We start from the raw sequence: 14,088 nt of genomic DNA, 5'->3' as shown, positions 1-14,088 counted from the left end.
GCAGATTTAACAGACTTTCAGCATTAACGGACACCCCTTTCCCTCTATCGGTTCATTAAATCTAGTGTTTACTGTAATATTTTTCATGATGTTTGAATAATCTCTCCTTTTTGTTTATAAGGGCTGTGCAATCAGAAGAGTTAAATCAGTCTCCTTCCTAAACACACCCAGCCCATCTTTTTGCCCTGCGTTGCTCAAATGCTGTCTCATTACTGTTTGGTTTCACAGCAGTGCTGTACTCTTCAGGCTTGTTTGTTATTGTAGGGCTGCTCCTGGGGTGCAGGCCTACTGCCTTTGGCTGCGGAGGAGAAACAACTGTCCAAATCAAAACAAACAGGTCATATTATAAAAGCAAATGTTGAGTAACTCACCAGTGAACATGAATATACTCCTCCTCTCCTGCCGACAAGCCAGAGGATATGAACACTGACGCCAGACTTGCAGGACCTACAATCAGTCACCTTTTCTTCTTCTTCTCTGGGGGCTCATCTACACTAGCCCCCTCCTTCAAAGGGGGCATGTAAACAAGCCTGATCAGTGAAGAATTGAGGTGCTGACCTACATATGCAGCACTTCATTAGCATAATTCTCGCTACACAAACTTCGAAGTTGCTAACTTCAAAGTGCCGGCAAGCAGTGTAGCCCACAAGCACTTAGAAGGTCCCTTGTTTCCAAAATGTAGGGGCACTTTGAAGTTGCACGGGTACTTCAAAGTGCCTGTGGCTACACGGCTTGCCAGCACTTTGAAGTTAGCCACTCCAAAGTTCGTGCGGTGAGAATTATGCTAATGAGGTGCTGCATATGTAGCGTAGCACCTCATTGCTATCCACCAATTAGGCTTGTTTACATGCCCCCTTCAAAGGAAGGAGCTAGTGTAGATGAGCCCCAAGTTTTAAAACTACTTCCGTCTCCCTCCTCCCTGTTTAGTATTTGTTCAAAAACAGAGGCCATGCTGTTTAATACCACTTCCCTCCTGTGGCTGCAGGAACTCTTTAAAAGGAGAAAAATATTTTGAAAGATAATGGAGAAGAATTTCCTCAGATAGGGTTGTTCCTCTTTTCTCTTCAAACAACAGTCACCCTCCTGGGATGAGGCCACACTTTCCTTTGTGAACAAAGACAGTGCCAGCTCCAGGAGCTCTTGTCATGCTCCCATTGGAGAGCCATGGAGGTTAACACATTGCCAACGTAAATGATCAGCTTTGCAAGTCCCTCCATTCCCATGTGAACAGCATGTAACAGTCAGGAACAGCTTCCAAAGTCCTCAGTGGATGTAACTGAACACAGCTATATTGGCTTCTATGCGCTGATCGATCTCAGTGGAGACACGCTGATTTACACTCATTCAAGGGTTTGGCCATGAACCTTGATGGCGCTCCTTACAGAGTTAGGTGCTTGTCATGCTGCACCCCATATTCTTCACAGAGATATTGAGGTGATATGCATATTGCATAACTAAGATGTATTTTATGCAAGGTGGGTCTTGTGAGATATCACAGGAAAGATAATGATTTATTGAAATTGATTATCCTGGCTCAGGATGACTGCTGAGAACATCTAAGAAGCAAGGGAAAAGCAGGGGTTGGGAAGAAGAACTGAGCCCTGGCTGGAAAAAGTGTCTGGCCTATAAAAGGAATATCTGGAGTTTTAAGCTTCAAGCAAAAGAAATATGCCTTTAAGAAACTCTGCAATCTGCCTAAGACAAGATTTAGGATGGGAAATTAATGCTTGTAACCAGATTCTTTAGTATCTAAACTTACGTGGTAGACGCCCGAGATATATGCACTCGATTGGTGAGTCTCTCGGGTTAATACAACTCTGAGTGGCAGGGAGCGGGTGCCAGGTGCCAGCTCCCTGGTGCTCCAGAGGAGTGGGGAAACTGACCAGCACTACTGCGCTGGTCAATCTCCCAGCTCCTGTCAGGGGCAGCAGCTGACTGGGCTGCTGCCGCTGGCAGGAGAGGTTTCCCCATGGCTGTGCTGGTCAGTTTCCTGGCTCTGTCAAGTTGCACGTATTTTGACTTAGATGAGGTTGTGCAAGTACTCAGCCCCTGCATAAGTTGGGGGTCTACTGCTCTGTGTTTTGGTTTTATGTGTTGGATAATCTGCTGTGATCTGTTAGCTGTCCCCTTATAATCACTTAACATTTATGTTCTGTAGTTAATACATTTGATTGTGTTTTCTCTAAAACCAGATTGTGGAATTCCTACCTGGGAAGCAAAAAGCTGCCCATCTCTTCCTCCACGTTCAGGGAGGGTGTGAATTTCATGAGTTTCTGCTGTAGAGTTCTCTGAACAGCACAAAACAGCTCAATTTTGGGTTTCCACTCCAGAGTGGATGTGAACTTGAGAGCTGGGCAATTCTTTGCCTGAAATCTTCCCAGGCAGTGCTAATTTCAGTTTCTGTATCCTTCTGCACCTGGTGTGTCCTCACCTATCCATGTGCTGGAAAAGACTTGAGGGCCTGGCTCAGCTGGACAGTGTAAGGAAGCCCAGGTTCATGGAACAGGTGAATTCAATAATACCCAAATATATCAGGTGGCACCTTGGGGAAGGCAGTACTATTCAATTTGACTAACGGCACTAAAATCATCTGGCCCATAGTGAGATAAGAACACATCAAGCCTGTTTATGAACAAGTTATATGCAAAGGATGAAAAACTAGAATACATTGATCAGGATTAATCATCTTGATTTCAGACCCAGAGAGCTTCCCCATCCCAATCAAGAAGGTTTCTGGTCTGGGATACCTGTTTGTTTCCTACAATAGGAGACAGGGAATTTAATAATGGAGGAAAGTAGGTAAACTGGAAAGAGAAAGAAATTTAATATTTTTGATTCATTTTGATGGTGCCAGGTAGAAGAGGACAAAATCAGTGGTGAAAGAAATGTTATCTTCATGCTTTGAAAAGGGAATTAGAAATAATAAAGGGGGAAAAGAAAAACAAGCCCTCATAAAAAGAAATGAACACTTCTGATGTGCCAAATTCCAGCCTTACTATACATTTCAATAGGGTCAGTCCTTCTCCTTTGTTTATTTCATTAGATAGTTAAATTTTGATAAATGCCTAGTGAAAAATACATTTCCAAATCCCCACAATGGAATTAATAATGAAAGAGGGAAAAGCTGTACCGGCATTGCTAGAAACAAGAAGAGGGTTACCCATCTGAATTCAGAAATTGGCAAGAAATCTTGGGCAAAAGTACAAAACCAGTCCTATTTCTTTTTGACATAGAGAGAATTCCTGCATAAATGGGGAGGAGCATGTTTAGGGAAGCCAACAAGTCAGGTGGACCTGCTGCCTTTTGTTGTATTTTCCTCCAGCTTTGCGTGATTTGGAGCCAGGAATGTTTACAAACAAGTGAATCTGGGCAGCAAACAGATGATTCCTGTGCAATCAGGTCACAAATAATTAGACAGTTTCAATGCATGTTGTTAGCTCTCCCCCTCATGGCTAAACCTCATTAAATTAAATGGGAGGAATGCAACTGAAAGAAAGAAGATGCAGATTTTATATTTCATATGTGGATGAGAGGAGGAGGCATGGGGGAGATTTTACTCACTACCCAAACGATCTCAATATCTAATTGAGTTTCTTTTACAGATCCAGAAAATAAGTGTAAACCAAGGTCCTTTAGAAGGACAGGATGTATTAAGAAAGGTTAATGGGATATGGAATATGTCACCTTGTGGTCAACATACAGTACCCAAACTGCAAACAGCCACACATTTTGGCTGACTCATAGCTGTTTGTTGGTTTATGTGAAACAAGTTGCTGGTCGCTGGTCAGTTTGTAGCTGCTCGCAGATGTGTCCTTTTGATGGCAGTCTCATGAGCTACATCAAACACTAAATGGCACAGACACAGGATCCCAACTGTTTTTCTCCTCCCCGCAGGTGATGAAGTTCTATAGTAATCTCTCCACCATGAAGTACATTGACAGGGATGAACCCAGCGGGGAAGTATAAACTGAGAATTTCAGTCTCAAGACCTGTCAATCTATAACTACTCACATGCAAAATTCATTTCTAATAAACAACAACAACCCAACCCTATCGCGTCACCCACAAAGGTGGAAGAAGTTATTGAAAAGGGACACAGTTCAAAGGATTTTTTTTTTTTGGTGAGGATCTGTTTGATTAGCAGTAAGTGTTGCTGCAGGTAAGTAAAATTGTAGGAATTGGAGACTTATTAAATATATTGTGAGGCCAGATTTTCTTCCTGAGGTTCCCAAATTGCATTCCTGAGCCTCTGGTCCCTCTCCAGTCTTTTTCCCTCCCGAAATCTAAATCCCTCCTTCCGGGTCCACTGGACACCAGAGGAGAACACCACAGGAGACTGCCTGGTACAAGATACGCTCTCAGACAAAAGGCAAGTGAAAAGAGTCACGGGTACAAAGTGATTATTCTGAAATGCCAAGTGCCAGACTGGGATGGGGTGTCCTTCCCACACTTTCCCTAAAAGGGTAAAGACAGTCCCAGGAGGGGATAATTAACCTATGAGGCAGTAAGCTGTGGAGAAATCAGTCTGAGGGGAAAGCCTTAATTAGAAGAAGCTGAACTGTGCAGGAGCCGATAGGGCCAATATAAGGAGGAAAATCTGAAGGGTTGAGTCATGAAGAGGCAGAAGCTGCCTGTGGAGTGTGAAAAGGGCTACAGAGCAGAAGAGAGATGGAATGGTGGCATGCAACCAAGGGAAGAGGTGCTGACCTGCTGAGTTATTCCCCAGAGTGACCGGGTAGAGGTGGCATCCCTGTGGTGAATGGACTACCTTGTCTCATAGGCCCAGAGTGGGTTGTCTCCCAGTGACAATGAGAGAGCTCAATGTAAGCGGAAATTCTCCACTGGGAACATGAAAATAGGAAACATATCTATAAAAGGAGAAATGCGAGACTTTGTGGTTTACCCAGTTCTAGTCAGGTGTTTGGAAATTGTCTGTCATGTTGCCATGGTTTCCTTGTGGCTCTGCACCTGGGTCCAGGGCTCTCACCCCAAGAGCCTGCCAGCAGCCCACAATCTTCACCCTGATTTTGTCCAATGTGACTACTTCTTGTGAGCAGACCTTTGTGTCCTTCCAGGCCTGAAGTAATCCCCAAAATCATCCTGCTGCACTGACCAGGGTCCTCTCAGAGAAAGTTTTGGGTTCACTGTCTTTGCAGTTAAAAATTACAATCTGTTAGCTTTCTAGAAGCCCACATTTCACTGAACTTACATTGCACTGTAGATTTAGAATGAAAGCAATATAAGTTTAGTAAGAAAAGAATACAGATTAAGTGAGACCAAGTAAGAGAGAGAAAGACTGAGATGGTAACAAGCAAGTAAAAGTGAGAACATGCATCTAAAATTTAAAACTGAATCTAGCATGACACAGTCTTTGTTCAAGATAGTTTCTCTCACTCTCAGCCTCCTGTCCAGATTTTTACTGACCAGCTTGGTTCAGACCCATCACAGAGACCAAATGACTTAGTTTCTTTTCTCCTAAGGTGAAGACAAAGATGGACTCTCTCTATTTCTTATATTCCCAAAAGGATGCCTTTGTTTTAGAAGTTGGAAAGGTCTCCTGGGATTTCAGTCTCCTGTGTCTATCTGGGGTGCAGAAGCCATGTTATTTCTGTCTCTCAAAATGAGGATAACTTTTACCAGTTTGTGTCAATATTTTTGTTTACTGTTAATATACAAACTGAGAAAAATACACATTCCCTTCTATATGACAGATCTGTTTATCACCTTTTCTTATGCTAGGCTGTCTGTTTTTAAATAAGTTCTAGTAAAATCACAAAGAGGGAAATAATAACTCCACATAAAATACCTCCATTTGCATTTTACAATGGTATTATTGGCAGTGCATTATTAGCTTTTGTATGTTCCAACAGAAGGCACATTTTGTACAGATATTATTGCAGTAGTGTATAGGGTGTGAATAGAGGAGTGACTAGGGTCACGAGAGGAAAAATATCTTTCCGTAAAGGATAGTTGTTGCACAGCCTGAGGACTGAAGTCATAATAGACTTGAGATATTTTCATCGTGTCTGGTAGGTTGGTAGGTAATTTAATTGAGTGCAGAAAAAATGTCAATGCATAGTTATGCATTACCGCACATTTCTTTAGGCCTTAGTACACACTAATGAAACAGTTCAGATTTAAAGATTTAGGATTTATTATATATCTGAAATGAAAATTTGTGAGTATAATTTATTCACAGAAAAAGGTCACAGTTAATCCCCCATGCAGGGCTGTTCTGGTGCCATACTACATGTGCCTGCTATCCCCTCCTGCCCATTAAAACAAACCCAGTATGACCATTTTATTCTCCAGATTATTTTGCCCAGCCTTATTCCTTTTAAAGATTGTGGTTCCAAGACACTTTTACTGCGTCCGAAAGCCATAGAAGGGAAACCTAGGAAGTCATTTGAACAATCCCTTGCCCTTGAATTCCATGATGGGGCATGATTTCTCACAAGAAGCTGCCTATCTTTAAACAGTCTCACTATGGTGCTATCACCATATCATTCCCTGAGGTCAAATGCACACCCCTATGAATCAATATCTAGTAGTCTAGACTGTTCTTCACTTTCACGGTTTCATGTGTCAAAGAAAACGTGTAATATTTATCCACCCTAGCAAAGCATGCTGTAGTCCGTGGGGTGCGCAATGGAATACATGTTCCAGGATCTAGAAGAGATTAGAGCTTTCATAAAGGCTGGCTGGAGGAGACTTTTTCAGAGAAGATAAAGAGAATTGATGGGTTGTGGGAAGCAGATGGAAGAAATGAAAGTATTTACACTAATATCTCTAACTAAAGGTCTCTGACCACAATTTGTCACACAGGGGCCCAGTTTCAGTATGTTATTGATTCCTGGGCTGTTCCTGGGTGCCCAGTTGGTGGGTGTTTCTCCATCTAGAAATGGTGAGGAGAAGGCTACCTTGTTTTCTCTGGTGCAGAGACCTTGCCACAATTATCCTATTCTTTGCTGCCTTGAAAATCCATTTACATAGTGCTTGATGTGACCAACACTGAAACCAACGACAGGGCAGAGGATGATAGCCTGATTAATAAGTAGTTTCATATCACAAGTGTATTGATTCACAAATGTTCTGGGATCTGCGCTGACCACCAGCAGTTTTCAAAGATCTAAAAGCCAGCACCACAAATGGGAAGTGCAGAAGTAAGGGTTATGTGGGGTGGGACTTGCCAAACACCTGGGTTTTTCTGGCAGCCCCCTCCCTGCACAGATCTGGGGCTAGACGGCTGGAGCTGCAGCCTCCCATCAGGCTCAGCGGCTGACCCATCCTGCAGCTGAGGATGGTTGCTAGAGGTCGGTCAGACCCACTTCTTGGAGCGTTCCCTACACGGAAAGCAGAAGTCCCACCCGTCTCCAGACTGGATCAGGAGTAGTAACTGAAAACTGTCAGACAGTAAAATCCCCACCTGCAGCTCCTCCCCCAATCCTACAGTTGCTGGATTTCACAAGCAAGCTCATATTCCGTGGTCCATGACATGTTTTTCATGATGCTGATTTTGGTAGAGCCCTACTTGTTACAAATTAGCAGGACTTCCAGTAAGATCTTCTCCTCTGCTCTGGCAACCATCTCTGTCCCCACTCCCCACCAACCTTGTCTGCCAAAACCTAATTCTCTTGACTGTCCTGCCATGAGGCAGGACTCATTTTGTCTTCTAGGCACTTCACGGCAGGGCAAGGGTGTGTTACCCTTTGTCTGGGGAGTTATATTATCCCTGGACATGTTTGTGCTAAAATGGAGAGAAAAGTTCATTGTGGTACTTTTGTTTTTGATTTGGTTTGGGAGCTGTTGTATTTTTTTTTTTTTTGTGAAATGCTGGGAGGTCAGGGTGTGACTGGTGGGGATGACACCTCTTTGTTGAAGATGGGGCAGAGTAAAAATAAGTCAAATACGAGACTCTATTGCTCAAAGGGTGTGTGTGTGTGTGTGTGTGTGTGTGTGTGTTGGGGGAATCTTTGCCACTAGTTCTCCCTCCAAAATCCAACAATTATAGGCAACAGAGTCTTCAGAGTCCTTTAGTTTTGACATTGCAGATTTCAGTGCAAGCTTCAATCAGCTCAAACAACATCAGATACTGTTAAGGGGATAGTTCTGTAAAGTTGATGCACATGAGTAATCAGTATCAGAGAGGTAACCGTGTTAGTCTGTAGCTTTGAGAACAACGAGAAGTCTTGTGGTACCTGATAGACTAACAGGTATTTTGGAGCATAAGCTTTCGTGGGCAAAGACCCGCTTCATCAGATGCATGAGTTGGGGGGGTTTGGTTCCAAAGGGGTATTTAATGAGGAATCCCATTGAAATGAATGGAACTACTACTGGAGTAAAATCAGGCTCACCTATAACTCTTCGAAGTATTGGGTCCTTACTTTTCTAAAGGTTAGTTCGTTGTAGCCATATATCCACCGGCAGTCACAACAGATTTCTTGGCTAAGCACCAGCTTCCCCGTCTGGTGCTGATACACAGCTATCGGCATGACCTGATCAGCACACTTCAAAATCAGCCTGAATGAGCAGGAAACCTGGCAAGAGGCTGGAGGTCTTGGAGGAGCATCAGTGCGTCAGTAGAACTTTGCCACCGACGCACAAGTCATAACTGTTTATGACAGCGAAATGGAGCAATGTATTTTATGACCAGGAACGTATAAACATTAAATACCATGTGAATGAGCAAACTATTGAACAGTGGGTCTAGGCTTTGGAGAAGCAACCCCTGCTGATCAGAACATTGTCTCATTAGTGATCACAAATTATACAGTGCCATTTGGGAGCCAAGTAGAAAGTATACTTTAAATACTCTCCTGTATTGCAGGTATAGACACTTGCTGGCTCTGCCTATTTTAAGGGGCTATACGACAAGCAGAAGGCCTAGTGTCACCTTAGTTTCATTGAAGACAGCAAACACTCTCTTTTCTAAAGTATTTTACATATGCTTCCAAGCTAGATTCTGATTTTACGGGTTGAAGTTCTCCAATCTGGCACCTTTGGGACCTGACTGACGTCGAATGAGAGAATTTGTCAGACCATGGGAGGTCAATATTGTCTGGCAGGATTTCCGACACTTCCACTTCTTACCGGTCCCTTAGAAGACATTACAGTTAAATAACAGCACAGAACACCGAGCGCCTGTACTGTTGGATGCAAACAAACTTTTTGGGACTGCTGGAAACTTGGCCACACCCATGATAAGCGGTCTTCCAGCTAACTAAAATCATGTTGGGTTACCGAGGTAGCCAGATGACAGAGTGCTGAATTAGAGATGCTCAACCTGCACCGCATGTGAATGAATGGATATGGAAGAGCTTAAAGTAGGGATGATTGAATTTTTTCTAACGAAACATTGTTCTGTTAAAAAATGGGGTTTCATCAATGTTAAAATGTTTCATGGGAGAAGAATGATTTCGGCTGAATTGTCCATCAAGTGAAGCATTTGGTTGATACTATGACTGAGCTGTTGCAATGCATCATGGGACTCATCATGGAGAGGCTGACGATGGGAGTTGTAGTCTGTCCATGGTGAAGGGTACATAGAGGAGACTAGCGGTACAAAGGATCCACAACTACATCAGTCAAAAGGAAATGTGGTGGCTCAGCCAGACACAGATCCATGCCAGCCTGAAATGAAATGAAACATTTCCAATCAGCGGTTTTTTGCAATGTTTTGGTTTCACAAAATGTTTGCTGCTTCAACTTTATGTTGTGATTTCCAACTAAAATAAATGTCACCTGCTGGGTGGAAATTCTGGTTTTTGATGTTCTTTAAGCTTAAATGCAGCCAACATTAATATCTGTGCAGAATTCCTGTCATGGTATTGAGGACGTGTCTCCTTCCCCAGCTTCCAGAAACTGCGCTCTCTTCCCAGCCCCCATCTCTCCACATACTTCTGCTGACAGACTTCTGGGGACATGGAACAACATGAGCATTGTGCCTGGGGCAGCCCCTCCTTTGCTTTCCTCACCTCCCAGACAAAGATGCACTGAATTTTTGATGCCGTCTCCAGGTGTGACCATTTGGCCTTAAATGCCGTGAGGGTGTAGCACAATTTGAGAGGTCCCACCATAGTGCAGACAAGGAGTGGCAGAGAAGGAGAAAAGAGCTGCAAAAACTGCCTCAGACTCCTCCAGCAGCTACCATTACCTGCCCTCACAAACAGGAAGGCGACATGAAGCTATCCTACTCATTATCAAGTGATTGCCAAGAAAAGAAAAAATACCATGTTACTTTACTCACTGAAAAAGAAAGTATGTACTTGCACTTTCTTTCCTTCTTCAAGAGGCTTGTTTGTTTCCATTAGCTCTGCTTTATTCCAGGGAGATATCAGAAGCATTAAGTGTCCAGAGAGGTTAATTACAGCCATGTCTTTGCAGTATATCCCTTTGGGACCCTCCTCAGCACTGACACATTTTAGAATGCTGTTGTTGATTGATTTTATACGCAGTGGTAGTGAAGGGTGAAAGGGTCAATCAACCTTATAGTGTGCCTCATTAAGCAGGTGAACCAGGACTCAGGTACAGTAAACATGGAGGGGATTCTTTACAGACTTCACTGAGTACATATCAATACCAGCTTTTCCTGAGTCTCCAGTTTGCAGAGAAAGAACCACTGCTTGCACTACACAATTACCACATAGGATCTGTCTAAATCTTGGACTGGCTGCAACAATTGGAGAATTGGTTGCTGACAGCTGTACAAATTTTTGAGGCTTTCAGTTCTGGACTTGTCTGCTGAGGTTGTTAGCTAGTGTGTGAATGAATGGCACTTGATTTGATGTGTACACCTTTTACTAGTAATGTGAACACCTTTTACTAAAACTGGCCTGAGATCATTTAACACAGTGTAGGTATGAGAAGGTAACAGCTTTGGGACTGAACTGACTTGGGTTTAGGTATGAACCAGGATTCCAGAATGAAAGTCTGGTTTTTTTCTTATTTCCAATGCCTTCAAATTTTCAATCCCTAAGTAGCACATTTCATCCTTTAAGCCAATCATTTCCCTCCTTCTACTCCCCTCCAAGCTCCCTTTTGTGCATACGCTAATATGTAAATTCTAAGAGAAAGTTCCTGGAGAAAACCATGAGATAAGGGTGTTGTTCTTTGGTATTCTGGCATATGCATAGATAGACCTTTTAATAAAATATTTTCAACTGAATGTTTTTCCTTCAGAAAATAATGATTAACCAAAATAGAACCATTTGACAGGACCATACGATTTCTATAAAACTTCTGTGAAAGCCAGACAGGATTTTGATGCCACCCTAACCTCTCTGGCTCACAGCTCCAGGGTAGACTGCCAGATGGAGAGCTGTGAAGACATTGCAGCTGATGAAGCAGGTCTTTGCCTGCCCATGAAAGCTGAGGCTCCAAAATAGCTGTTAGTCTCTAAAGTGACCCAGAACTTCTCTTTGCCTCAAAGTGAGGGCTTACAGGGTCATCAGTTCCAAGGCAATCTGCGACCTAGCCTGCAGATGACCTAGGGGGATTATAAGGGACCTGTTCCCCAGTTCAGGGCCAGTCCACTAGGTAAAACTTTGTTAAGGTCAGGCCTCCTTGGCAAAGCAAGATTTTGGAATTCCTGTTCTGCAGGAAACTTAATTTTTCTTTTCACTTTAGAATTTTAATTAATTAATTTTGGAATTTTCAGAGCACTTGGAATTCCAGTTTCCAACCGTCTCTGTCTGTCGGTATATAGTCATTAAACTTGAGAAATGCAGCCAGGTCCATATGGTTTCTTCACATTTCTCTTGTGGTTTCACAGAGAGTAAACAGCATTTAACAAGCAATGGAAACTTGACTGAGACTGTGGCAATCTGAGGAGGACAGGGTGTTCACATGCTGTTGTGTGGCACATCTCCAGTATATCAGATAAAATGCAGCAAATAACTTCGGGTGTCTTTCCACTGCCAAGTAGTTCAGCTTAGAGGTGTGTTAATAGGTGTGCACACCAGAGCCTTGCACTGTGTTTCCCCTTCTGGAGGGGGCAGTCCCATGTTCCCGCTAAATTTTTCTACCAATAAGTGGAATAAATTTTGTTACGTGCGCCAAAGTCATGTGCGGATGTGCTCCAACAATAGGAGTGCATGCTGCTGGTGGTGGGAGGCTGTGGATGCTCTGCTATTCAGCTGCACTGCACCTGAATTTCTTCTGGGGGCTGCCCAAGTGCTCAGCTTACAGGTAGCACTGCTAAATGCCTGGAGTAAAAGGTTTCTAGCCTGCCTTAACAGAGTTCTCTTCAAACATGACTGGATTAATGCAACGCAGGAGCCTTTTATTTCTTGTGTGCAGCATCCACAGGAGTGAGACACAGTGTTGCGTTTTGGTGCACATAACTATTCCCATCCCTGTAATTTGGAAGGAAATAGTGAGAGAGGCATCAGATACCAACGTGTGCCAAGCCCACGGTTAGTGGGGATGATAATGATCCCTGTAATTTGCACTGCAGGGCAGGGGACCATAAGCCATTACAACCTCCATATCCTGCCCTAGCCTGCCCTTCCCCCCGCACTATTGCCCAGGGAATGCTTAATATAATATACATTGTCCATGACAGGAAATGGTAGTCACTACCTCAGTCTACATTAATAATAACAATAACAACAACACTAAAAATACTTAAAAGATAGGATGGATTTTCAGCTGTATTTGCTTCTGAGCTGCTTAATGATACTTAATACAAGTATCAAGTCAGACACAGTAGCCTCAAAATAACAAATAAAGATGGAACTAAGACCTCTGTGATTTCAAATCCTCTTTGGGTAAAATTCTGGTCTGACTTAGCCTCTCGGTAGGACGACTTGCTAAAGTATGGTGAGCACAATTAGGCCCATCCATGAATCAATGGGAAGGTCAGAGAAATTTGGAGAGTATTCTAGAAGTGCTTGGGATTTGGGAGCTGAAACATTAGTCTTTCTAAGAAGAAGAAACCCTGTGTCAGTGGGGGAAATATATTAGAAAATATTGATAAAGGGCTATTAAACACTTATTTCACATTTGGGGTGAAATCCTGGCTTTATGGATGTTAATGGAAAAACTCTTCTGATTTCAGCAGGGCCAGAATCACCCCAGACATGTACATAGAATGTCATTTAAGTTGCTAACCTTTCAGCCTGGAATGGAAGATATGATATAATTGCAACAGACCATGTTTAATAGTTATCTGAGGATGGAATTTGGCCCTATATAATCCTATAATCTCCTCAAACTGTCAAAATGAGAAAAAAAAAAGAAGAAGAAGAAGAAGAACCCCAAACCTTTTCTAGATTGGAAGAGATGATCTAATAGTCCAAAGACTGCTCTCTGTCAGGGTAAAGCTTGAGTTTAGACCATTCTCTACAATTGTCTTCCTGCCAAACAAATAGCGTAGGCTTGCTGTTATAGGGTTAAGGTCCCCCGTCTTTCTATTCTATTCCTCTGCATTCAGATAACTCTTTCTTCCAAATAAAAAGATTAGCGGTGGAGGAAAAATCCATGAGGTTTCCCTTTACAGATGTAGTCTCATGTCCACCGTCATAAAGAGAGAAGCAGCTAAGAGGGCATGAATTGTTTATTAATATATGGCTAGCAATTTAACAGGGATGCAGAACATTTCTTCTGTGGCACATTTTTAATGCAAGATCAAATGAGTGAACAGCAGCTGGTTCCTAGGACAATACTGTTCTTAGTACAACTCAAAGAGCTTTCTCCTTTTCCTTTTAACCTTATAGCTTCCCTGTGGCTAAATGCTTTTTCAAGATTAAAATCAACCATTTAGACATTTCTCTCTCCTCCCAGCATGTTAAATTCCTTTTCCAGTGTATGACTCTGTATAGTTATTGTTCAGCCATCTCAGACTGCCTTTTCCTTCTTCTAAGACTATTAGAAATGCAGCTTCACACTTTGTGGAAGGCAACATGATGAAATTATATTTTATTTCTACATAAATAATAAGAAAATTAAACATATATCCAAACTGTTCCTTAAAATGTTATTGTAGCAAGAGAAGCAACTGTGTAAAGATGTTGTCACTGCCAACATATTGGCTCCCTTTATATATCTTTGAATCACATCTGTTTCCTTTAGTGACAAAATGAAATGCGG

Source organism: Carettochelys insculpta, chromosome 1 (genome assembly GCF_033958435.1).
Source record: "Carettochelys insculpta isolate YL-2023 chromosome 1, ASM3395843v1, whole genome shotgun sequence".
Taxonomy (NCBI): Eukaryota; Metazoa; Chordata; order Testudines; family Carettochelyidae; genus Carettochelys; species Carettochelys insculpta.
The sequence above is the reverse complement of the archived record's forward strand: the minus strand, read 5'-3'. Positions refer to the sequence as shown.